At 31.4% G+C, this 9210-nt stretch overlaps 1 pseudogene; it reads left to right on the forward strand.

Moving 5' to 3' along the window:
• The first annotated feature begins 6762 nt into the window (after positions 1–6762).
• Positions 6763–8996, forward strand: LOC149151441 (phenylcoumaran benzylic ether reductase PT1-like; annotated as a pseudogene).
• Positions 8997–9210: the final 214 nt, after the last annotated feature.

The following is a 9210-nucleotide window of genomic DNA, read 5'->3' on the forward strand; positions in this document are numbered from 1 at the left end:
TGTTTTATAATTTAGTAAAATATTCATCGAGACTAATTACAAATTTTTATAATTCAATGATCGTTCACTAAGAATTTACAATATTTTATAATTCAATGAAAGATTAGCTTTTATATATATATATATATATATATGTATATATTATTGATAAAATAACCTTAAAATTTTCCTATGTATCATATGTATTTACTTGTTTAACATACAACTAATTCTAATAATAGTAGTAATAATAATAATATAATCTAATTTTAAGGTCATGGCCAAGCTAGACACCAAATTGGTGTATGATACCCCATTGTTTGTGGGAAAAGGGACCCACCTTCGTACAACTACTTGACTGCTAAAGTCTATGAAGGTGTACATAGTCTATCCCCCTCTGGATTTGGACTTGTGGCATATTAAGAGGAGCCACATATTCTTAACCATTAAGCCCAATCAAGTTGCACAAGAATCAGGGGGTGGGGGGGAGGGGGGATGTTGGATCTTAATTTTTTACTTAATCAATAATGGTGATGGGAATTATTGATAAGGAATTGATATATCCAATTACTATGAAAAATTCTTCTAGATAAAATTGGTTGTGGAAGTGGTAGCAATAATATTCTTGGAAGAGAATTCTATGCTATTGCTACAAGCTTTTCCCTTGACTTAATGATGTTGGGATGAGGGAATGATTCCATCTATATTTGTAGAACCTATTGATGATAATTTATTTCATTACATGTCAAGAATCATATACTATGGAGTATGTATTCACTCTAGTTAGTGATAATCTAGTAATCGATTATTTATGTGACTACATAGACACGTGGACTAAAACCAATTGAATCACCTACAAACTTTGGGAGAATCTTGAGAATTTTTTTGGAGCAAGTTTATTTGAGTATCCAAAGATATTATAAATATCTAGTGTGGAAAATTATACACACAAATCGCAAGGAGCCATTTTTCACCCATGTAATCTTCAACCATGAAAATTCATATTTGACAATAAATGTAATTTGTACCTTTTCACACTAGAGTCACCAAAGTGAGTTTTTAATGCCTTCACAATGATGCTTATCTCATCTCACAAGTATTGAGTCTTACAAATATTCAAAGAACAAGGTTTTCATTCTTCCAATGGAGTCACGTAGAAGAGATCATTTCTACTTTCACTTAGGTATGAATAGAAAGGATGGCTCAAGCACTCTTGTAGTTTGAAGAGTATACCTTCTCTCAAAATTTTCATTAAAATTCTTCTTAGACATTATGGCCCTAGATTGTAGGAACATGTTGATACATATCAGGAAGGATTAGTAGTCGTATGGGAAGAGGGTCTTCTTAGTCTCTTTGCAGGTCATAATGACATTGTTTTGGATAAAGAAGACGCATTAGAAGAAGGAGATCCTCTTGACCTCCTTCAAGATAATTTTGCTCTAGATTAAGAAGAAAATTCAAAATGTGAGGTGACAATTTCCGCTTTTTAATTACATAGGGTCTCACACTTGAGCCTTAGGAATTTATCTTGATAAGTGTGAGATTTTACTAGAACATATTTATAATCACTTAAATAAATAAAAGAATAGGTGATATTAATTAGAAAAAGGGACGAAGGAAGTTAATTATTGTTAAAAGAACTATGTGGACCTACATGGAATACCATGGGAATTCAACATGTAAGAGATAATTTTCAACAACACGAAAGATTAATTAAATAGGAAAAGTAGTAAATTAGCACCTATATATGGTGTTTGTTTTGATAATTATATTAAAAGAATTAGCCATGATTCATATTGATTAGATTTACCATCTACACTGGCTAGTATTTATAATGTCTAAATCACATTTTTATTTTGGGAGAATATCTACAAGATATTTCACATGTTTTGGACTAATGTGATGTGAAGGTACAAGACCCTATAATGTTTGGAACTAATCTAGATATGGACAAGTGACTCTTTTGTCACAGAATCCTACCATAATATAGTCTAAGGTTTAGTAGGACCAATATAACATAGAGGATACTACTTCAAATGATTCCCAATTTTTTAAAACATTAATTAGACTTGATTAATTAAGTTTGAGGACAAGGATTGTTTGATGGGGGCCAAAGATGTCACAACCATTTTTAGATGTCAATTTCTTATTTACTTTTAGTGGTGCTAGTATTAGCATGAACGTAATTATATTAACATGTTTTTTTTATTGTGTCTTAACAATTAAAAAATGTTGTGTGATTGTGTAGGAAACACTCATAAAGGGGACCAAGGAAACCAAATGTGTGTAGGTGACACTTTGCTCTTGAATTGACCATGAAACTGCAAATCATGCATGAATTGATTCTTATGATTTTAGAGATTAAGATTTTAAAGTGTTGTTGCATAGTGTGCTTGAATGTCTTGTGAGTAAATTGAGTTTATACACCCTTTCATTTTGGATGATTATGCTTGTGCATCATGGTATGGGAATGTGTTAGGCCCTTTTCATGGGAAATTTGGGGTTTTAGGATTGGGTTGAATTTTACTTGTAAGAGCATTCCCACATGGAAATGAAATGTTTAAAATGACTACATTTTTAATATACTTCCATAATATCATTGTTAAGAGAATCCATCACATATCAAGAGGTGGGATGCCACTTATACTATGAAAGCCACATAACCACTTAGCACAACTTAAAGACCACTGGTGGGATTAATGATCCTTTTGTGAGTAATGCATTGTCAAGGTTATTATGAAGATCAAACTAGTTGGTGGTGGCTATAAGGACATCCTAGACTAGTGTTTCAACAAGCGTCCTCTTTTTATGTATGATATGTTTACACATGAGTTAGAGGCTAGAGTTCATATGTGTTTAGTATCATTGTATAATGGTAGGGGTAAGGAATTGAAAGATAAGGTTGGTTGAGAGTATTAATGGTGACATGAATTATAAGTTATATGGAGTAAAACTATAAGAGTTAACATATGCATATTAGTACTTAGGTGTTTAGGGGGTTAGGGATTAGGAATTGTAAGAGATATCATAAATTATAGATATTATGGGATATAACATTTATTATTTAAATATTTTTCTGTTTAAACATATGTATTTTTCTAAAATTTACTCTACCTTTAGTTTAGAGCACAAATCTCGTTCCAAACAACTTGAAAGACTCATTTAGTTCTCAAATGAAAATTTCCCCATATTTTTTTTTGTAAATATATATTATTTTTTGGTAATATTATCAAGTAACTAAACCATTATTAGCAAAACTTCAAATAACAATGGTTTCAATTGAGATAGATAAATCTACCACTACATAATTTGAAAAAAACAAAACAAAACAAAACAAAAAACTAACTTTCCAACTCACACTCAATTTTAACCAAATACTCTATCCATTTCATCTCCCAAATATTCTTTATCACCAAAGAGATACCAAATATATGTTGCATAGAAAAACCCTTGTGAATTTAAAAACTTAACGAGATAAGCTTGGACAACCCATGGGGATATTACTCATTTCGGGGACGAATGATCTTAATCATTCTTTTTCTAGGTTAATTAAGTTGTTTAAATTCTTATTCTTTGCATTATATAATATCAACCCAGGGGCATATGACTCATTTTTGGGACGAATGATTTTAATCACCCTTTTTCTACGTTCATTAAGTTGTTTAAATTCTTACTCTTTGCATTATATAATATTTTTATATTCTTACTCTTTGCATTATATAATATTTTTATATGATTAAGTTATTTAAAAAGTAAATAATTAAAAATAAAAATAAAAAATAAAATATTATATTTATATTTATATTGAAATAAAAAAAACAAGAATATTAAAAATTATAAAATTTGTGGGTTAGTTTAAAAGGTTGAGTGTTTATAGTTAAAGTATTTTTGTTATCTAGAATTTATAAATTCAATTTTTTCGACACTTTTGGGACATCTTAGAGTTAGGCTTTTTAGTTAAATCGACATAAAATGATCTTTTCAGATAAATTTACCCAATACAAATATTCCATAAACATAACAATCTAAATCATATATATATATATATATATATTTCAAAATCAATTTTTTTTAACAAAACTTAATAATAATATGTAAAAATTATTACATCACGTAAAAATAAATAAATATGGAGTTGTCTATAATGCGACTTTTTGGAGATTTCGGTGACGGAATCCGGCGGAAGAAATTGAGGTTAAATCTTGATTTGTTGCAGTTAAAATGGTTTTTTAACTGCATATTTGGATTCAGCACCCTCAAAACCCCTGGGACGCTTTCATTGTGCAGAAACTAGCTATCAAACTTGCGATTCCAATAAATTCCTGCCGAATTTCGACCAGAAAAACCGCTAAAAAAGCTTTCAAAAAATCGCGTTATAAACAACTGCAATAAATATTATTTATAATTAAAAATAAAATTATATATTACTATTTTCATTTTATTAATAATCATTTTAACTAATTAAAAATAAAATATATAAAAATTTAAAATATAATTTAATTTTTTTGAACTCCCTGTAACGACACTGGGTTGGAGGAGGAAGTCAAGAAACCTAAATTCGATTGCCTGCCTACCTATTGCACTGGCTGGGAACTCTTGTCCGACATTGGAGATTTTCTGATAATTGTTTCGTTACTTTCTAATATCACAAAAAAATAATGCATATCACAAATTTTTTTTATGGGGGAGACCCTCATGTGAGAACCAAATAGGTCTTCAGGTTGCTCGGAGAGAAATTTGTGTTCTAAAGCAAAAGTGGGATTGGTTTTAACAAAATACATATCTTTCCACACAAAAACCCTTAAATAATAAATATTATATTTCATAATATTTATAATTCATGACCTCTCTTACCATTCTGAATCCCTATCTCCCCTAACACTTATTACTAACATGCATATGCTAATTCTTATAATCTTATTCCAATATGACTTATCATGCATGTCGTTACTAATACGTTTAACTAATTTTATCTTTCAATTTTTTACCCCTATCATTATATAATAATAGTAAATCAATAAATAATTTTCTTTATAAAAATAAAATTATTTTAAATTATTTATACTAAAACCAAAATAGCATATCAAATAATTTATTTTTATTAATAATTTGAAAAACAAAACTTAATAATAATATTTGAAAATGGTTATAGCTTAAAAATAAATAAATAAATATTTATTAATATTTACATTTTATTAAGGAATTGTTTATAGTGCTGTTTTTTAGAAAAAATTGAGGTGAAATCTTGATTTGTGTTATTTAAACTCGGGTTTTCATTATATATATATATATATATATCTATATATATATATGGATTCAACACCGTGAAAAACTAGTAAGACACTTCAATTGTGCAGGAATTACCTATCAAGCTTGTGATTTCAATAAATCCCTGCCAGATTTTAAAGAAATTAGACCAGACAAGCTTCCAAAAAGTCTCACTAAAAACAACTAGTTTTAGTAATAATCATTTAACAATGAAATATATAAAATTTAAAATTGTTTATTTTTTTAAACACAAAATTTAATAATTTTAAAATATAATTTTAAATTAATTATTATTATTGTCATTATTATTATTTTAAAACACAAAATTTAGAAAATTTGTGATACCATTTAGCAAAAAATCATATATATATATATATATATATATATATATATTTTACAAATCTAGAAGATCAATGACTACTATATCTACTAAATATTTGTACTAGGAAGATCTATCGAAAGATAAATCGAGCAGAAGGGCTAGCTCTCTGCAAGCTCAACTACATAGCCTAAATCTAACTTAAGAGTTTAGATAGAATCATACTTATAGAAAAATTACTCTTTGCAGGCTCAACCACATAGCCTAAATCTAACCTAAGAGTCCAGATAAAATCAAACCTGCTAACTTTTAACAGAAAAAATACTTTAATAAGAGGGACTCGACCAATTAAACAAATCCTCCAAACTAAAAAAAATATTTATTAATATTTACATTGTATATTGAATATATCTTTAGTTAATAAAAATAAAATATATAAAAATTTAAAATATTTTTTTTTATTTAAAAAATAATTTAATCAATGATATTTACTTAAGAAAAATAGAAAATGAGTAAAGCCAAGATTAAACTTAAGCGAAGATTGAACTTGTGAACCTGTGATTTGCGCAATAGCACAACACTTTAGCACAACACTTTAACAAAATATTCACATTAGGGGCAGCGTCGCGACTAACCACTTGTCGATTCTGACCACTACCTCTATAACCACTTGGAGCTGCACCCGCCCCTCTATAGAGTTGCAGAGTAAGTCCGGGGGATTTGAACTGGTGACCTTCAGTATGGAGCCCGCCTTTCTAATGAACTTCACTGCATTGTGATTACCAACTCACCTACCCCATGGGCTAATATTTAATTAAATTAAATACTCTGTGAAATACACTTTAACTTCTGAGTAAAAAGTATACTCCAAACACCCATTAAAAAATAAAAGTATATTTTGAGATTATCATTATCATGTGACTCCATTATGAGATTATCATTCGAATCGATCGTCCCAAGCCAGGTCTGTTTGGTCCCAATTCTCCATTATTGGAAAATCTTTGTCCAGTCTTTTACAGTGCATTGGCCTTATCTATGCCCACTGGGGCTCCATTATTAGGTTGAATTTATCGTTTTGGTATACCAAATTTCCAGTCTGTTATATAATTTCCCTATCTGCGACAGATTTTCAATCTCCATCTCCACCTATTGTTTATCACTATCTCCTTACTGTCCCATTGAAAGGGTAGTGCAACATGGTAAGCAGCAAGAGCAGGATACTAATAATTGGGGCAACAGGCTTCATCGGTCGTCACTTTACTGAAGCCAGCCTTGCTGTCGGCCATCCCACCTTCCTTCTCGTCAGAAAGTTTGCTGCGTCTTCTAACCCTGAGAAAGTCAAGCTTCTTGAGTCCTTTCAGGCCTCTGGTGCCAATATAATCAATGTAAATATGTAGAATCCATCTGTTGTCATTCAAGTTTGTGAGGAGCATTAGTTTCCTATTTAGATCAATTTTCATAAGTAATATTTTGATTTAAGTATTTTTAGCAGTGCATTATATTAGATATCATTTTTGGGATTCAACTGCATTAAGTAAGTCATTCACTTATGACCATTTCCATGAAATAGTCCACTTCCTTCAGCTATGACCATTTCCATGAAGTAGTCCACTTAGCACTCACTGCATTGGGTGATGCTCAGAGGGGTGAAGAAGTGGGATTGAAACTAGTGAAATGAATCACGCAGCGTCAATCAATCATCACCTCCACCTCTGGAGCTTGCACCCCGTAACCAGGACTTCCTAGGAGGTCACCCATCTCAGATCGCCTTTGGCTCAAGCACGCTTAACTATAGAGTTTTCCCCACAATCAAGCCCACTTAGCATGCTACCCCATTTTGATTATTTATAAGTTTGAGATTAGTCTTTTTAGTTTGTTTAAGTGGGGTTTAGTTTTCACTTAAATATCATAAGAGGGGTTGAGAATAGAAGTCACTTTATGGAAGGAATTAAGCTATTTAAAGACACATTCAAGCTCAATCCAGCTTCACAGAATCGTGATGATAGTATACCACTATTGTAGATTATTCTTCTATCCAATAGACAAATATCCCACTGTGGTAGATTATTTTTCCATCCAATAAACAAGATAGCCGCTACCTAAGTTTAAAGTAGTTTAAAGAAAATATATATATTTTGAATTTGTAATAAATATATTGGTATATCTGTCTGGTTCTATCTTTGATATCTGTCTGTGTCTCTGAAGGGATCTGATATCTGTCTCTGTCTATGTAGGGATCTATGGAGGACTATACAAGTCTAGTGGAGGCAATAAGAAAAGCCGATGTGGTCATCTCAGCTGTAGGCTTCTTACAGCTAATGAGTCAGATGAACATTATCAAAGCCATTAAGGAGGTTGGAACCATCAAGGTATATTGTCTAGTATATAGAACTGTATGAGGTATATTGTGTGATATATACACAACTATATGAATATGAGCAGTAGACTATTTTAAAATGTTGTATACTCATAACTAACTACCCGGGGTGATGATATATACAGAGATTTATATCATCGGAGTACGGGGTTGATTACAAGAGAATCTATGATCCAGCAGGGCCTATAAAAGTCATTGTTGATGACTCTCTGAAAATTCGGAGGGCAGTTGAGGCAGAAGGCATCCCTTACACATATATCATTGCCAACTTGTTTGCAACATATTTTGTGCCAAGTTTAGGCAGCTGATCTTGAATGGCATCCCTCCAAGGGATAAAATTGCTATTTATGGAGATGGAAATTCCAAAGGTTTTTGAATCAAACTCTATGCTCAAAATTTAGTTGACATTATATTTTGATCTGGACTGTATAATAGTCTACGAGGAAGTAGGTTTTAATTCATTCCACAATGTCAAATTTGATTGCAATGCAGTTTCTTTTCTGAAGGAGGAGGATGTTGCAAAATTTACCATCAAGACAGTGGATGACCCCAGAACTCTCAATAAGTCTCTGCATTTCATGCCTCCTGCCAACACCATGTCTGTGAATGAGCTTGTGGGTATATGGGAGAAAATGATTGGCAGAACTATGGAGAAGACCTATGTATCAGAGGAAGAGTTTCTGAAAAATATGGCAGGTTGGTTAGGTTCTGCAACTTTTTTCCTTCTCCCCTTGGACTAAAAGATGAATTCCCATTAACGACTTGCATGCATCCATTATTCATTTGGTTGCTATATGTGTGCTCTGTATAAGCCTAAGTGATTGACCTGTGACTGACACAGACACACAGTGGGAGGTGTCGTCTACTGTGGGTGATGCTACGTTTGACATGTCTTGCTGTCACATGGTTTATTTTAGAGGGGGTCTACGAAATTTTCAAATGGGACCTCATGGTGTGGAAGCCACTCAACTCTACCCATATCTCAAGTGCACTAATGTTGTTGAAGAGTACCTCCGCCCTTATGCTTCCGAGCCTGTGAAATGTAGCCATTAATGGAAGTGTAACAACTAGTCTCTTAGTCGGTTTAGATATGGCTTGTGCCAAATTTAAGTCGAATTGTTCAATAATTTGAACTTTATGGTCTTTGAGAAAACCAGGGTCGCATGAGTTAAAGAATATGATATATAATTGATAAATTTGCTGTAAACAATAATTTCAATTTCATGGTTTATTTGATTATTATAATAAAAGAATCTCATGAGGCAAG

Source organism: Pinus tabuliformis, chromosome 9 (genome assembly GCF_031772625.1).
Source record: "Pinus tabuliformis cultivar Carrire ecotype Pingquan chromosome 9, CPIR1, whole genome shotgun sequence".
In the NCBI taxonomy this organism is placed as follows: Eukaryota; Viridiplantae; Streptophyta; class Pinopsida; order Pinales; family Pinaceae; genus Pinus; species Pinus tabuliformis.